Genomic DNA, 19,191 nt, shown 5'->3' with positions numbered 1-19,191 from the left:
AAGTAAAATTGAGATGTACAAGTTCAATAGGGCTTTGAGATTAAAAGAGCAATTTGGTCATAGTATCTCTATCCCACTAAGTATTCCTCCAACTATACGGACCATCTCATTATTTGATCCTCCATCAACTAATCAATCAATTCGATGTCTCAGCAGACTGCTTGACAAACAGGCATGTGACAACACTGAGCCACAACGCCCCATACACTCCAACTTATCCAAAGCTGATATTGGGGCATCATTTCCAAGCGATGTATGGAAGCGCTGATAGTCACACACCAGGTTACTCCACTTCTTTATACACTGCCGAAACTGCACAAAGATGCTATTACTCAGTACCTTGATGACTATTTACAGCCAGTAATACAGGGGCAAAGTTCCTTTTTGAAGGACACTCTGAGTCTAATATTAAAACTACAGTCGCTCACCAACCTGCCTCCAAACTGCATTTTATGCACATTAGATGTTGTGAGTTTATATACAAATATTCCACACAGTAGGGGTCTTGCTGCAACTCATCGACTGATTACAGGGAGTAACAAATACAGTGAGCTTGATGATGTTTTACTGGCAACTCCTTGAACTTACCTTAAAGCAGAATTATTTCCTATTCAATGGGGAATTCTTCCTGAAGTTAAAAGGCTGCACCATGGGTTCCTGTGTGGCACCAACATACGTGAATTTGTTTATGTTCGAGGTTGAAAAAGATCTATTGCTATCACATCCCTCTATGCGCAGAATATAGCCCTATAGGTCCGCTACATAGATGACGTGCTATCGATTTGGAACGGGACACAGGATGCACTTGAAAGAACTCTAGCATATTTGAATACAACTGATGAGAACTTCAAATTGACCTACTCATATAGCCACAGTACAAACAATTACCTAGATGTTTGCATTAGCTTTTCCTCCGCCCAAATTAGTACATTGTTATTCCAAAAGAGTACTGACCGCAATACCCTCTTAGTAAAGTAAAGCACTTGCAACCCATGATCTGTAACATTGAGGCCGAGACCATCTAAGCCATCATCTTGTAACAGGATTCCACTGATGAACACTGATGCATCTAGTTCCCACATTGTGAATGCAGCAAAGCAATTTTGGCCAATTATTAACAGTGACCCAGAACTACCTGGTCTCAAGATTTCCAAGTTATTACCATGTTACAAAAGGGGACACAAAATCCGGGATTATGTGGTTAAAAGTGACATCACAGACTTTGGCAGAACAGCCAAGACTCACTTCCTATAGAAAAATAAAAAAAAAAAAGGGGCAACTACCGGTGCATCGGCTGTATCATATGCCTTCACCTGGAAGTGTGGGATACTTTTGAACACCCTCACTCTGGAAAAAGCATCAAAATTAAACAAGTATTGTCCTGTAACGTATTGTCGACGTAAACACTGTAACGTTGCACTACGTCCACTCGCCATGCTTTGGGCACACTATTTTATGCTCCCACCACGCCTTAATGGATGGTAGGGCATGAAATACCGCCTGTCAGCATGTCGGCTCATACAAAAGTGAAAAACACCATGTCGACCGTTTCACGGTCAACCATGCCCATGTTGACATAATGCATGTGTGAACCTAATGTCGACCTAAACCCATGTCGAGCTTGATGATGGTCAACCCAATGCATGTCGAACTTGCTCTTGTCAACCTAACAACCGTATACCATATAGGGACCAGTAAAGTTTATATATTTTTTTTTTCTTGGATGAAAACAATAATAAAATAATATTGCTAACACAAAGCTAAATGCACAGAATTTCCAGTAACCCTGTAATATGCAAACAGCCACTCTCCTACCTCTAACACGTAAAAGCAATGCAATGACTAAGCGCCTTCACTGCTTTGTAATCCCAACACGCCACAAACAGCTAAACACATCTGCATTTTCAGAAGGACAAATAAAGGTGTCACTTCCATAGTCACAAAAGAGGAAAGTGCTAGCATTCTACTTCTCCCAAGTAGAACAAATAATAAATGACTGTATACATATAGATATCTTTGGGCCTGATTCAGCATGGATCGCAAAAGCAAAATCTTTCTCTAACACAACACGTTGTAACATCCAGAGATAGGTTATTTTGTTTCTGTGCAGGGTAAATACTGGCTACAATTTAGAGTTCAATTTGCACACGCCCCACCCAAATCGAACTCTCCCTGCGTGTTACATCTTCCCCACCTGCCGTGCAACATGGATTGGCCCTTTAGAGAAAGATTTTGCGATCTGTATCTCTATTTATACAGTGTTTTATACCCTTATATACAATAAACCATTCCTTTATTATTTGTACATGTACATCAATTCAAGACTAAAGTAGCAATATATAAAAAAAAATCAAAAACAAAACAAAGAATAAAACTTTGCATTAGTGTGTTCTTAGCATAGGCGAATCTAGGGGGTGGTCCGGGGGTGCACATGACCACCCATTAGCCCCATTTTGTAGCTGAGGGACAGGGCTTTCCAACGAGCCCAGCCCCGTGTCTCTAGCCCCTGGGAACCAGAGATACTGCCAGGCAAAGCTGGAACGTTTTCCCTATAGGATAACATGGGACCCGCTAATTCCGACCCCCACCCAGTTCAACGGCTGCCAGTTCCCCCTTCGGTATCACTGAAGCTCGAGGTTGATCTCAGTCGAACCCAAATCGCTGGGCCTTCAATCTGATACCAGGCTGGATCCATATGGGTTAATTGATTCCAGGGATATTGAGGTTAAACCGTTTTTTTTTTTTTTCATTTCCTAAATGTAATTTCATGACATGTTTATGTTCTTTGAGGACAAATTTCTCTGGAACCAAACAGCCCAGTTTCACGGGACCAAAATCATTTGAAGCCAACTCAAAAGTTCTTCAATATGATACTGGTCTCATGTAAATGGGTCATTTGGTTCCGAAGATAGAGCTGGTTGGTAAAAGGGGGGTAGGGAGACGGGAGTGGTTGTCTCTCCCCCTCACACCAGAAAATGCAGATCCTGAGACAATATACCCGGGTAAATCCCTGCATTTTCTGTTGTGAAAGGGGTATTATTTCAAACAGCCGTGACCTGAATACAGCCGGGTAGCCCCCTGCTCTCTGCCCAGCTGTCAATGACTGTCACCCCTGCAGCTTCCGCTCAAATTCTTCTCCCTGCTTTCACCTCAGCCCGCCCCCCCTTTAATCATGTGGTGCCGGCACCCGGCGTGCTCCCCTGACGTCACACACAACAACAGCGCGCACAATATTTCAAATGTCCACTTGGCTAGAGGGGACACTAGGAGGGAAGTGGGAGCGTGCTCTGCGCTGCGCTCTGCTCCTCTCCCCATAGATGCCGCCCCACCACTCTCCATCTCTCCCTGCAGCAGCAGCGAAGGCTCATATAAAAATTTACAGTAAGTGGCACTTTTGGGGGCATTGCTTAAGGGACGCTACAAGTGGCGGTATGTGGGGGCATTACGCATGTGTGGCTTAATGTGTAAGGGGCATGACGGTGCAGCATCATGTGGAAGGGGCGTTATGTGTGCAGCATCATGTGGAAGGGGCATTATGTGTGCAGCATCATGTGGAAGAGGCATTATGTGTGCAGCATCATGTGTAAGGGCCATTATGTGTGCAGCATCATATGTAATGGGTACTATGGTGCACGGCATCATGTGTAATGGGTACTATGGTGTGTGGCATCATGTGTAATGGGTACTATAGTGTGCAGCATCATGTGTAATGGGTACTATGGTGTGCGGCATCATGTGTAATGGGTACTATGGTGCCATCAAGCAAGAACCCCCTAGCAAGGAGCACGTAGGTAAGCAGCACTTATGTGGCAAATATGTAATGGACATTACGGTTTGTTATATAGTATGTAATGGGCATCATGATGTGCGGCACAATGTGTAATGGGCATTATGGTGTGTTGCCTTATGTGTAATTGGCATTACGGCATGTGGCTTTATGTGTAATGGGTATTACGGAGTTTGCTAAAATGTGTAATGGGCATTACTGTGTATGGTCTAAAGAGTAATACCACACCCCTTTTTGTGATGCCACGCCTCCTTCCCATGAGGCCACACCCCCTTTTTGCCGCGCGACTAGGTCCCCCTACTATTATGTCTAGATCTGGGACCAACCATTACCATAATTCTAGATTCGCCTATGGTTCTTAGGTAGGCTAATTGCCATTAACTGTTCCCGTTGGCCAAGATATAAAAATAATCTGTTGCCAATGGTCTCCATTACTACAAATCTCGCCATAGATCCAGTAGTCTCAGCGGCCAGAATGACCTTTATGGTGGTATCAGTTAGCTGTAAAATACATTTTAGACTAAAACATTTGTTATTTGTTACCGCGAGACATATCTTACATGTTTATATATATATATATATATATATATATATATATACAGTGGTCGAAGTGGGGCGGTATACGGGGGTATGGCATACCCCCACTTTAATCTGAAGATAAAAAAAAAAGTTTTTTTTCCCCCTCAGGATGCTCCCTGATCACTCAGCAGCACATATTGTGCTTTTGTAATACCCCTGTACAACGGGGCAGTCTGGCAGGGGACGTTGATGGACAGGGGGGTGTCCGAAGGTGCGCACTATATTCACTCTTTACTTTTCCATACCCCCACTTCAAAATTTCCATACCCCCACTTCAAAATTTCCACTTCGACCACTGTATATATATATATATATATGTGTATATATACACACACATATATATATATATATATATATATATATATATACACACACACACACACACACACACACACACACGGTATACTACAGCTGGATTCACACCTTAAGATTTATCTGTCTGGTGGTAACAAAAATCGGATAAGATATGGGAGCATATGAAAATCAACGTTTGTTCCCATATACAGAAAAGCAGTCAATGATCGTTAAACATCTGTTTAAGTCAGGGGTCACGGAACTTTTTAATATATTACCCCAAAATATATTTAGATATGCGGCATACGCTGATGTTACCCCCTTGATTTGAAAGGAAGGAAATCCTATGATTGTAATACACACTGCACCCCCAGAAATTGATGATATGTCCTGCTAGTATGGTACAAGGACTGGCAGCCATTGATGATGATGATGATGATGATATAGTGTTCATTCTAGCACTCGCCATCTTTGAAAACCCATGCAGTTTCTCTTCCCTGCCCGGGGTGTTGGCTGTAGTGCTTCTAGCACAGTGTGGTCTGTATATCAGCACTGATATGCAAACCAGACCTGTGTTAGAAGCACTACAGCAGACAGTGACACCCCAGGCAGGGAAGAGGAACTGCATGGGTTTTCAAAGATGGCGGGTGCTAGAATGAACACTATCATAATTACCATGTATGGCTGTGTGTGGTCCAAAATTTGCACCACACACAGCCATACATGGTAATTTTCATCATCAATGGCTGCCAGGCTGTGTGTGGTATAGCCATTGATAATGTGACGTCCAGGTAACTAATAATCAGTATATCAAGATGATATAGTGACAATCTGTGAATTTTTTTTTCCCAAGACTAGAGATGGTTATACCTTGACAGGAGCCTATAACCAGGCAAAGAAACCCTGCGCCACAGTACAGACTGCACACTGCCATACAGGTTCATATGCATGCCTCGGTAATGCAACCATCCATTACCCCACGGAATTTAATTTTTACCCCATTTGGGGTAATTTACCCCTGTTCCCTGACCACTGGATTAAGTTAACGGTACTTATGAAATAGCAGGGTGCCGACTAAGCAAATTGCTTAGCGGGCAATTCTGCGTAAGAAAATCTATGATTTTCTGTAATTTTATGTAATTTATTCACTTCACTCTGGCCGCGGGTGCGATGCGACATCGATTTTGTAGGGTGCGGTGCCATTGACTTTGCTATATATTTGTATGAGATGCAATGAGATTTAGGCACCCCCCTACTATCCACGCCACCCCGATGCGTGACGAGCGGCGGCGGAACGTGCTCTCCTGACCTTTTCATACCCCCACTATCCACATCGGCGTGGAGTTGATTATATATAGTGTGGCGAGCGCAGCAAGCCGCTGAGCCCGAAGCGTGGCGAGCTCCGCGAGGGGCCTCGGAATACATGTAAGGTAATCCGCATCCCCTCGCTGCGCTCACCACACTATATAAAATCAACTCCACACCGACGTGGATAGTGGAGGTATGAAAAGGTCAGGAGGACGTGTTCCCCTGCGCTCGCGCCACGCTTCGGGATGGTGTGGATAGTTAGGGGGGGGTGCTAAATCTCATACAAATGTATAGCAAAGTCAATGGCATCACACCTTATTAAATCGCATGCGATTTTGCGGTGAATAAATTACATAGGAAAGATTTTCCTACGGTGCCGTACGTATGCTATTTGGGCGCCCTAATAATACATAAGTACCAGGTTAACAAATTTATCCGAACAATATTTTTGTCCATTTTCCAGCATTTGGGAGAAAAATGGTTCATTCTCCTTTGCTCCCATACATTACCAGATTTTTGGACCTACCAGACCAATACAATGGGGCAGATGTATTAAGCCTTAAAAAGAGATAAATGCAAGGGTGATAAGGAGAGATAAACATCCAGCCAATCACCTCCTAACTGCCATGTTACAGGCTGTGTTTGAAAAAAGTCAGTAAGGAGCTGATTTGCTGGACGTTTATATCTCTCTCACCCTTGCATTTATCTCTTATGCTGCTTTCCCACTGCAGACCAGTTTAAAGTACTGGTAATCTTAAATGGTATTTAAAACGGTATTAGCATTCCCACTGCAGCAGATTACCGTTTTAAATACCATTTAAGTACCATTCCCATTGCAGTGAACCGCGTAAAATGTAGAGTGCCTAACCCCCGCCCCCCCCCCCCCCCCCCAGTGTAAAGAGTGCCTAATCCCTCCCCCCTTCCCAAGTGTAAAGAGTGCCTAACCCCCCGTACCTGCCCTATGCCCCCACCTCCCCTTGTACATACCTGCACGGGGATGCAGGGCAGTGGGGAGGCAGCGGGGGTCCATGTAGGGTACAGGCAGTCCCAGTGCCTGATGAGAACTATTAGTTCTCACTTTGCGCATATGTAATGAGTGCACGTGCATACTAATGAGCCGCTCATTACACATGCACAAAGTGAGAACTACTAGGTCTCATCAGGCACTGGGACTGCCTGGAGGCTAAATAACGTTTAAGAGGCATTCCCACTGCCTCACTGCCTCTTAAACGTTATTTTAACGTGTAGGACTCTGCTTTAAAAACGGGTTGAAATACCATTTAGCTTTAAACGGTATTTCAACTCTGGCACTTTCCCACTGCAGCCTTAAAACGGTAAATTGCGCTGAAAATCTGCAATTTACCGTTTTTTAGCTGCAGTGGGAAAGTAGCATTATTAAGGCTTAATACATCTGCCCCACTATTACCTATGTTCAGAAGCCAGCAAGAAATGTAATCAAATCAAACATAAGCAACAAAAAAACTCAAAAACTATTAGTTATATTCATATATTACTATAGTTATAATCCCTAATTGTAGCCACATTTACCTGTGTTAATTGAGCCCTGTATTAGAAAGGTAATAGATACGTAGACCAATACATACAAAGGGGTTGGGATCATTTGGTCTATTGCATTATGGTAGAAAGTCATTAGGTCGAATCCATTAGGTCTACATGCTAAAAGGTCGACATGATTCTAGGTCGACATGGGAAAAGGTCGACATGATTCTATGTCGAAAGGTCATTAGTTCGACAGGGTCATTAGTTCGACATTGTCTATGTCGACATTGACAAGGTCGACATGGGGTTTTTCACTGTTTTTTTACCTGAATGTCAACACAGTCGACATGGACACAGTTTAAAGTGCACTGCATCCGCTCGCTATGCGTCGGGCACGGTGCCTCGCTACGCTCGGCACACTATTTTATTCTCCCACCACGCCCTAGTGGATGGTAGGGCATGAAATACCGCCTGTCGGCACATGTTGGCTCAAAAAACAGTGAAAAACTCCATGTCGACCTTGTGAATGTCGACATAGACAATGTCGAACTAATGACCTTGTCGAACTAATGACCTTTCGAACTAGAATCATGTCGACCTTTTCCCATGTCGACCTAGAGTCATGTCGACCTTTTAGCATGTCGACCTAATGGATTCGACCTAATGACTTTCTACCATAATGCAGTAGACCAAATGACCGCATCCCATACAAAGGTAATAGGAACGTATCATGCAAACAATGCATAAAACACAATTGTTGGTTTGGGCCAATATATGAGTCTTCTACATATGTCATCAGATTATACATAAGAAGAAATAATGCTCAACAGAATACAAAATAAAAACTTTTTTTTTTTAAATAGTTTGTAACTGCAATCGAAGCAAGACTTTTCTGGGCAAAGTGCGGCTGTTCTACTACAGTGTTGACTTTACTATTAGCATTACACCATCCTGTTCATTGCCCCTCTGATAACGGCAGTAATACAGATGGTGTGGTTAAACACTGGCTTGGAGTGGTGATCCCGATCTAACCCAGCCATACAGCAACGTCACTATGGTATATCCAAAAATTGAAATAGCCCCATATGAAATGCAGAAACATCAGAGAAGTTTGTGTGTTCAAACTAATCAAACCAGAGACTAGCATCACATATCAGATCAACAGCAAAGCAGAACTCCATGTTAAACATTTCCTCAGGTTAGTTTTCCAATTTCAATGATGTACAGATCTGACAATTACTATACATACAAGTAACCCCTGCCAGCTGTCACACTTGCAGTAAGCACACGTGTTAAAAGCAGTAGTGTTGTTGGTATTTAGTTACATCAGCCTACAACTAGTTTAAACAGAATTGCTGTAACTAGAGATTAGTATACCAGAGTATGCCCTGAGCATTCAGTCTGCATACATCAAAACTAAAAGAAATGTTTGTCTGAATGACCAGATGTCCTTATTCCATGTTCTCTATTTAAATGTAAAAAGCATTTCATAATTGTAAGAGAGGCCTCTGTATGCTTTCTGCTGTATGGCACAGTGTAATATAATTATATATCTTTTTATCTAGTGGTTCCAACACACACAATTGTTGCTGATCATGCAGAGAACTGAAAGCCATCCATCACCAATTGGAATAAAACACAGTAAAATAATATCATAAAACTTTCTCTAGAAATACAAACTATTATAAATGAACAATACTTATCATATACAGCCTAAAAGCACTAGTCCACACACATACAGTTACTTATTAAATATAAAACACTGGGGGATAGCATCCAATTACATGTGTGGCCTGTATACAATTAGCAGTGGTAATTTACCACAGTTAATGGATTTGTTCGGGACTGTTGAATTAACTTCGATACGCTGCACTTATTGGGGATTTTGGGTAGATGTCCTCTACAATAGACCAACAAATGTTGATTAAAAAGACACAGGGGTTATTTACAAAGCTTTTACCTGCAAGAAACGCCTATTAAAAGCAATCTTTTTTTTTTTATCTCAACTCAAATTTGTCCAATGCAGCTAAAAGGGCTATAAATGTTTCTATTGCTATTAAAATTAATTTTATTTCATAGTAAATATAAATGTTTGCATGAAAAGTTCATAAAAATAGCGTGACTTGGATGTAGAAAAGGGATTTATAGTTCTAGGGCATTTAATATACAGAGAGATCGACATCTCTAATTAATATGATGTATTAAGGTTAGGTTTCCACTAAAATATGAATGAGATGTTATTTAAAGTATATCCTTTTATTTTGTAATCAACATTCAGTTATAAGCATTAATTATAGTATAATATAGTTTTGAATACATCTAAAAGCAATTCTTATTTTACTGGGTTATTTTTGTGCCGATGTTTGCACAGTAAATTTCCATTTGATAACGATAGCTGTATTTATCTACACAATGTTATTGACACATAATTTGTCATACAAGAGATAATAATGTTCTCTCTCTAATTCTTGCTGGACTTGAATGTCAGTAAAAACTATTATTGCCAGTGACTTCCATAATGTATTTTTAGGCATTTGTTTTATATTGAATCCAGCAAATTTGCGGTCTTGTGCTCCTCTATACTGGTTTAAAACTCTCAACTCTTGTTTAAAACTAATCAAGTAATTTACTACAATACCAAACTAATGTTGTTTTTTTCTAATTCTGGACAAATTCTTCTAAGAGCAAATTAGACAGGCATTAGATTGTTTAAATAAGCGTATTTATGTTACAGCGTCTGAATGTCACCTACCGTGTTTCCCCGATAATAAGACACTGTCTTGTTTTTTTTCAAGAATAAAAAATCATAGGGCTTATTTTAATTAACATTGACACCATGCCCCAAGTCCTGCTTTTACAGACACCATGGGCCTTATTCTAGTTCACTCTTTCTGACAAAATCGTTCTTAGATGGACAAAATCATGTGCACTGCAGGTGGGGCAGATGTAACTTGTGCAGAGAGAATAAGATTTGGGTGGGGTTTTACTTCAGAGTGAGATCTATATTGCAGTGTAAAAATAAAGCAGCCAGTATTTACCCTGCACAGAAACAAAATAACTCACCCAAATCTAATTCTCTCTGCACAAGTTACATCTGCCCCCTTGCAGTGTACATGGTTTTGTCCATCTTATGCCGTGTTCTCACTGCGAGTGAGAAAGACACGGCTTTTACCCGGGGACTGACGCGCTGGACCCCCGTTCTCACTGCAAGGCAAATTCCAGGGTGAAGAAGTTCTACCCAGGAATTTGCCTTTAAACACGGGTTTTTCGGCAGTGTGAACGGGTCAACCCGTGTCTGCATATCCGGATCTCAGTCACGGTAAAAAGAAGGGTTTTACCCGTGTATGAAATCCGGATATGCAACCCGTTCACACTGCCAAAAATCCCGGGTTAAAAGGAAAATTCCCGGGTCTACATGCTAGACCCGGGTATTTGGCTGCAGTGAGAACGGGGTATAAGAAGGATTTTGTCATAAAGAGTGAACTAGAATAAGGCCCCGTGCCCCCAGTCCTGCTTTTACAGACACCATGCCCCCCAGTCCTGCTTTTACAGACACCATGCCCCAAGTCCTGCTCCTCCCCTACAGCTCTTTCCAGTTTTTCAGGCTTTCCACTAGGGCTTATTTTCACGGTAGATGAAAAACTACAGCAAATGCCAAGCTCAACAATAATAATCAAATATACATTTTTATCAACATACTTAAAAACAAAATGTCGTACTACATAAAATTTAAGTCCAGTTTTTAATCAATGGAGATAATCACATTAGTCCAGTTTGAGTATCCCTTATCTAAATTATACCGTAAACCATAGTCTCCAAAATGTACTTTTTTGAGAGGGGGGAGAGGGCTAAAAACCAACTGGGACATTTGTAACTGGCACTACTGGGGAAATGATATGTAACTGACTCTAGTGAGGAAATTATATGTAACTGGCACTATTGGGGAAATCATATGTAACTGGCACTAAATATGTGCAAGAAAATGATTGCTTGGCATACAATTCAGTGTCTGAGATTGTACACAAACATTTTTTTAACGTTTTTAAACCTTGTTTGATGCACTAATAAATATATTTATGTGTATTTCATGTGTTTGATGTGTTCATACAAGATACCTCATTCAAATATAAAAATATGCTAAAATACGGAATAATCCGATATCTAAAAATGCTCCTGTCCAGTTCTGAGGGAGACTCAACCTGTATCATCAAATTTGTAATGATAAATTTATTTAGTAAATATTGTGTGGCTATATGGCAGCATGGGAAGTGGTCAAAATTGTATCTGCCTTTTCTTAGCATGCACCCTGCGTACTAGAGTCTAATAAAGGATACACCTCCCTGTCAGACAGAACCACAGCAATAGCCCATCTTAATAGATTCACATGTCAAGAGAGGAGCAAAGAAAAGAATATACACAATGTATATTTATTTACCAAAATCAAAATGGAGTCCTGCTCACCCCAAAAATGTGGTTTGAAATAAAACTGAATAAATGCCTGAATTTTATATTGGCCATCATATCAGCAACAGTACATTATGGCATATTGCATATATATATATATATATATATATATATATATATATATATATATATATATATATATATAAGGGTACTTATGTAGTATCTGGGCTGCCGATTTTTTGATTGTATGCCTTAAGTTAAGGCATACAATCAGATGCGATGCGATGCGATGCGATGCGATGACCCGATTTTTCCATAGGATTCAATGTTAAAATGGACTGAGTCCATTTTAACATGGAATTCAATGGGAAAAAGGGGTCCTTTTCATACCCCTACTATCCAAGTGGGCATGGAGTTGGATATAAACCTGTGGCGAGCGTAGCGAGCCACCGAGCCCGAAGCGTGGCGAGCGAAGCGAGCCCCGCGAGGGGACGGTATTCTGCGTCCGCTCGCCACGCTTCGGGCTCGGTGGCTCGCTACGCTCGCCACAGGTTTATATCCAACTCCATGCCCACTTGGATAGTAGGGGTATGAAAAGGACCCCTTTTTCCCATTGAATTCCATGTTAAAATGGACTCAGTCCATTTTAACATTGAATCCTATGGAAAAATCGGGTCCATCGCATCGCATCGCATCGCATGCGATATGGTCGGGTGCGATGCGATGCGATGGACCCGATTTCAAAATCGGCAGCCCAGTTACTACATAAGTACCTATATATATTACATAGATAAAGAATTGTCACGGTTAAGCCTAAATACATCATGACAACAGAATATGGATCAGTCAGTCATAACACTTATTTTATTTATTTCACACAACTCAAATTAAAATCAACTACATCATATCACTTCACCACAACATTTTGCCTTGACAACTCTAAAATTAAATGGTGGACTGAGATAAACAGTTTCTTGAGGGGGTAATTGAGGTGGTACCTTCTAGTCCCACTGATGGTAACTGCCCACATATACCCACCTCTCTGGAGTGACCCACTTGATTGATGGATACTGTGCATATATCCCTGACATTCTGAAACAACCCACCGGTTGCTGGTAACTGTCCTGGTATCTCTGCCACTCTGGAAATACTAACCTTCCCATGTTAGTTCCTTGGCACTCACCTCCTGGTGGCCACTGCACTGTAGTTCCTAAATCAAAACTAGATCCTAGTGACCTGTAGAGTATTTCACAGTACGTCAAGCAACTCAAGCAGTGACTGCTGCAAGGTAAGTATAGCAGTACAGTATGGCTGCTTTCCTGAGACCTCTATAGTTCTATTATACCCCCTTTCCGACATAAGAAATTAGGGACTTTGCCAGGGCATGACATACCTAAAAGGGTCAGATATTGGTTGATAAGCCCAAGTCCATGCTGCTGCAAACCAGGGTTGTTTCCAAGACTTGCAACCTGATGAGTCAGTGCTCCGGTTTATGTGTGAAAGGTATGAACAGGGTCTTGATGACATTGGTCAGTCCTAAAAGGAGTTCATTGGCAGCCCCAGTAGCATTTATTTGAGGACATCATCTCCAAGAATCCACTGCTAGACAGAAGACCTGGGTCACTGGGTGAGCCCAGGTTCGGAATGAAGGGTGACAACCCAGCAATAACCCAGTTCCATCACCCAGATGTTAAAAAAGTACCGAAACCTTGGCTTCAGTTAGTGTTGTGTATACAGAGTCCACACAGAGTTAAAGTTTGGCTTTATATCTGAATTTTATTCACAGGCTCCACTGAGGTTTTGAGTATATTTGCTCCATATAAGCCTGTAAGCAGCCTGATGAGCAACAAAGCAGGCCAAATTGGCTTATTTACAGAGAAATGTAACTCCAGCTACTAAATGCCCTGCATCTAACCAGACATATTATGGCAGACACAGGGCCAGATGCACTAAGCTTCAAAAGTGATAAAATGGAGAGTGATAAACAGCCAGCCAATCAGCTCCTACCTGCTATGTCACAGACTGTTTTTTTTAAAATGTCAGGTAGGAGCTGATTGGTTGGTAGTTTATCACTCTCCATTATATAACTTTTGACGCTTAGTGCATCTGGCCCACAGCCTGCTATTGGGAATATAACCCCAAACTATACGTGAACTGTGCCAATGCTCCTAATAGAAAGATGAGTGCATTACTACTCATGTCACAGCACTCTTCAGTGTCAATCATTTTTCAACAATGATTTCTAATAAACATTAAAGGCCCACCATTTACTATACTGTAACACCAGATCTAGGCCAACTGCTACGCAGCATCTCCGCACCTCTCAGAGACTTACGGTTCCTCAATTACTTGACTATGTATTTGCAGACCAGAACATAACACTTTGTCTTGGTGCTTTTAAATATTCACAAACTTAGTGACCACTTACTGTATATCGGTGTTACGGCAGATAATCTATTTAGGTCATGGTTTTATTTAACTCACCTTATTCAATGTCAGGATACGAATCATATATATTCATATACAAGTTTAAAAAGAGTTGCATATATTGTAATTATGATCTGAGCACTTAAAGCTAGTAACAGACATATTATTGAAATATACAAATCATATCCAGAAACGACTATGCTTCTATGGGTGCCACCTCCTAACGCAAGTGGAATAAACAATCCAATGTAGTTAATAAGACGTGTGTCGGCTGTCACCTGTCATTAGTTGCCGCAGCTATGCACCTCTGATATTTTTTAGGGTATAGAGCATGTCCCTTCTGTTAGCAGGGTGCTCAAAATACATGGCACCTGTGGAACCCAGTAATGATCACTGTAACACATTTAACACACACAGAAGTTATCTGACTAACCTAGAGAGGCCTTCCAGACCCCCAACTTTAATTCATCAACACATAAAATTGCTGAGGAATACGCACAAAGTATATGAAAGTTTTTTGAAACGTGAGATTAAATATAATAAAACCAGTTTACCAGATGCTGAAGGGATTACGCTGTACAGCAGAGGAAGTGCGAGTCCTGTGGTGCAGTCAGACATAACTCAGCGATGGGAAGCAGGTTCCTGATCGCAGACCATCAGAGACTGACTGTGCAAACTACAGTGGTGGGGTTGGTCTGCTTAGAAGATAGGCGAGGGGCTGTTGTGCTGAGAGGGGAGAAGGAGGAAGAATTCAGGCAGATGTGTCATATGTGCTTCATGTATCCGCTTCCTGTCACACACACACACAAACACCACCAGCAAGGTGATGAGAGGCAGAAAGGGGGGGTTTGAGAATTTGTGAGGGAATATACATTTTTACAATGGAAGGGATACCCAGAAAGTCCTGCTAGCAAATTTTACACAGCTGCAACCTCCACTGACAGGGATATTGCTGATGCATATCATTCCACATGTGTGGCCAATATTAAACAAAGACTTATCAGACATATAAAAGCCTGACGCCTATTCATTAATAAGTAATGGTACCTCCATACTCCCAGATTTTTGTTTGCAGCCCAGGGTCATCAAAAAGTTAGCCCCTAAATCTGATGGCTACATAGGAATTGAGAAATAAACCATCCAAACACAAACAGTGGTAAGTAATAACAAAGATATTTAGTTGCAGTAGCCAGGGTATAAAGCAGTTATAAGTCCCCAAACTAAAAAAAAAAGAAAAAAGACGAGGATGTGAGAACATCAGAGTCTAAAGAGGGGGCACTCACCAGGGTTCAAAATATCAAATCCATCATTTGAATACAACACCATATCTGAAGATACAGTAGTCGACGTTTCGGACCAAATGGACCTTTGTTAAGACAACAACAGCAAACAACCGAACAGCGTGGCGATCAGTGAAGAGTACTGCAGTTGCATGGGCATCGCTCCCCCGTCTTACCCCCCCCCCCACTAGGTCCTCTCCATCACCAATATCAACGTTGAAAAAGTGGACTTCTATCTAAGTATTTTATCACCTTTAAATATAACAGAGAACACTGACATAATTGCACACAGGGCCAGATTAAGGGGGAGGGGGCGTTCAGCGGGTCAGTACCCCTGGGCCTCCTGTGATTTTTTATTTTTTTTGTAGGATTTGTGCATGGTGGTGGGTTAGTGCTGCAGTTTCACCTATCTGCCAATATGACAATGATTAATGGTGCTGAGCATCGGAAACCAAGGCACACTGACTGGGAGTTTACTAAGTTCCATGAGACTTTGCACAAGAAGACAGAGGCTGAGAGGCTTGTGCTGAGCTCTGCTTGGTGGAGCTCATCATATGCTTCTTAGGCCCATGGAGGACAGCAGCAGCAGTGGCCTTGCCATGGGCGGGTTTTTAATAAGAGGCAGTGCTGAGCCTGTCAGGGCCCCTACATATATATTCAAGGGAAAAAAAAGAGAAAAAAGTACTCTCATTTGTTTGGGGGCACGCTTGCCAAAAATAAATTGTGTTGTAATGAAATGATTATAAATCTTAAAACATAACTTTTAATTGGATAATTTTTCTAAAAAAAACTTTTTGTGGACAAAAACACAACAGACTACACATATAAGGGTGGTTGAAAACCACTCAATGAACTCAATTGAGTTCTTCCAGCATCCTGTCGCTGGTGACAGTATCAGTGTAAATTCTTATCATAAATATCACAGTAATATGTGAGTCAATTATACACTGTAAAGTTTGGACACTTATAGCGAAATAAATAAATTTTATAGCCCGGTCACATCCAATAAATTGTATAGTGTGTATTGGAGTCTAATAATATTAGCTCCACTAGATAATCAATCATCTAGGTGAAAGTCAGTTATAATAATAACATTAGTATTGAGTCTAATTGTCGTCAGACATAATGCTGTCATCCGGTTACTTATTTTTCCTGATTCCCATGAAGGAACCTAACAAGGTTGCCTCTATGGCCTTCGGGTCTACATATTGCATACCCATGCTATGTATTCGCTTTTATCCATGAGATATTCAGGTCACTGTCATCCTATAACTTCAATATCATCTTCTTAAACTTATAAAACAAAAAAACTATTTATATAAATTCTGCTCTTACAGATTTTCAGTAAATCACTGTAATAGAGATACATTCTAAGTTATATCCATTTTAGAATAATTTGGACTGAGTCATGGTAAACAAAATGGATGCTGCATCAGGTAAACACTTGGCTATTAATGCAAACGGTAGGACTTATACACCCCCGTGGCAAGGAGCTTGTGCAACAAGCAATGTCTTCTGCAGTATAAAGGACATTAAGGAAATGAATGTAACATACATATAGATTTATTAATGCACTGCTGGAGAAATATGTATGGCCACATACAGGGCAGGCGACAGGGGGGGTCAAGGGGGACAAGTGTGACGGGCCCCAGTAATCTTAAGGGCCCCAGAGCTTCCATGCCCCATCACGGCCGCTGGCCTGTCAGTGACCCTTGCGGCCAGGCCGTCTACTGTACACCATCTGTGTTTGGATGAGTCTGACTGACACTGTGTGCCACTGCTGTCTACTGTGTGTACGCCCTGCCGTTTGGTGCTCAGAGCCATCGCTCTACTCTGTGTGCGCACATAGCCTGTGGCTGCAGGTGCACAGCCATACCCGCTGCTGGCACTGTTGCCTCAGTATCTGGCTCCTGTACTTTATAGCACATGCGCGGGTCGTCTGTTCCGTGCCTGCTTGTAGTGCTCGGCGTTCTTTTGTGAAAGTGACAGGCCAGCAGAAGGCAGCAGCCAGGAGCCAGGCCAACAGGACTAATAACGAGAGAAGTCTGCACCTGAAAGCAGGATCTGGAGCAGCGAAAGGTTAAATGAGGCTCGTACAGAAGAGGGTTGTGTGGATTTGGGATTAGGTGGGGGCCCCAGAAATATAATTGTACAGGGCCCCAAGATTTCTGTTGCCAGCCCTGGCCACATATTTCTGTTTCATCAGCGTCGGCAGGGATCACCAAGTGTGTATGGGGTTTAACACTGGATTCTAATAAAGTGATAGACTTCATTCTTAATAATGATTCAGGTATTTATACAATGGGAACACTTTAGTTCTTAGTGTTTAATTCCCCTTTTGTTTCCCCTTGGACAGAACAAGAGAAAAATATTTTTCATTTACATCAATCAGGACGGTTTTAGGGTACAACAGCTGGAGATATATAGAAGGGAAAGGAAGTGATGATTATGAAACTCGCCTGAAAATTATTAAATGGAAATTTAAAAGAAACAGGAAGAATGAAAAAAAAATAGGGAACAGAAAGAGAAACCAAAACATAAATGTGTATATGTGATATATAAATGAGCATAAATAGCTTTATTTAACCTTACCTCACTCTGCACAGGCTGCAGACCTGAACGAGGAAGATATTAACAATGGTATGGTGCCTACCTGAACGAGGCTTCCAAAGAAATAATTAGCCGTTATTATTAGGATTGCTCAAGATCGTTGGGGGTTTATTTACGAAGATGGGAGTTCTATTGAAGATTGGATGTTGCTATGGGCAACCAATCATATTCTATTTATCATCTTCTATAAGGTGCTAAATAAATAAGTAGATTTGGAGTAAAATTACCATCTTAGTAAATAAACCCATTGTATCAATACAGTGACTTTTACATACCTCCCAACTTGTGGTTCCGCAAAACAGGATCCTTGCGTACCATAGGTGTGTGTGACACAGAAAGAGGGGTGTAGTATCAGGTAGGAGGGGAATGTCTGTGTGACACAATCGTTTTAATCATTTTGTGGGCTTGTCCAGTGCTCCCTGACCTGTTGGGATTGATGATGTGCGCGTACCTACTCTATTCTCACGTCTCCCACCCCACCCACATTGTGTGGATTATTGGGTCAACTACTACTGTTCAATAGGAAACATGTCGACACATGAAATAGGTTGACATGGTCTAGGTTGACAAAGGCAACACAGGTAAAAGGTTGACATGGAAGTGGTCAACACAAGGAAAAGGTGACAGAAAGAGAGGTTCACACAAGGTTTTCACATGTTTTTGGTGTCTATGTCGACATGGACACCGTATTAGTGTTCGTGGTCGTTCTGATATATGGCCTGCATAAGATGCACTTTCAACAAGAAAAAAGGACACCATACGTTGTACGGGATCGGATGGATTACTCGTGCCACAATGCATGGCATATTGAGGCTGGATGTAGGACTCAGCTGTATTTACAGTCCTTGTAGAATGAAAGCAATACACAGCGAGAAGGGACTTCGCCTCAGCATATACTGCTGTATTGTTACTAATGCAAAAGTTTGTTATACTGCTTTCACATTGCAGAAATGGTATTCTTAAATGGGACTTTAAAACGGGTCTGAGCCTTGAGACCTTTCA

General features: G+C 41.5%; 1 protein-coding gene across 3 annotated transcripts in view; it reads right to left on the bottom strand.

The window, feature by feature from the left end:
- The window catches only part of RHOH (ras homolog family member H), a 59,484-nt gene extending 44,455 nt beyond the window's left edge, over positions 1-15,029 (bottom strand). For 2 of the 3 annotated variants that reach the window (XR_014465602.1, XM_083164698.1), the window contains exon 1: positions 14,854-15,029. The gene's annotated coding sequence lies outside the window, so the exon portion shown is untranslated. Of the gene's footprint in view, positions 1-588; positions 698-14,853 lie in introns of those variants that run through there. The other variant, XM_083164774.1, reaches the window with a different exon arrangement.
- Between the last annotated feature and the right edge of the window lie 4,162 nt (positions 15,030-19,191).

This window comes from Crinia signifera, chromosome 1 (assembly GCF_055691185.1).
Source record: "Crinia signifera chromosome 1, ASM5569118v1, whole genome shotgun sequence".
Classification (NCBI taxonomy): domain Eukaryota; kingdom Metazoa; phylum Chordata; class Amphibia; order Anura; family Myobatrachidae; genus Crinia; species Crinia signifera.
The sequence above is the reverse complement of the archived record's forward strand: the minus strand, read 5'-3'. Positions and strand labels throughout refer to the sequence as shown.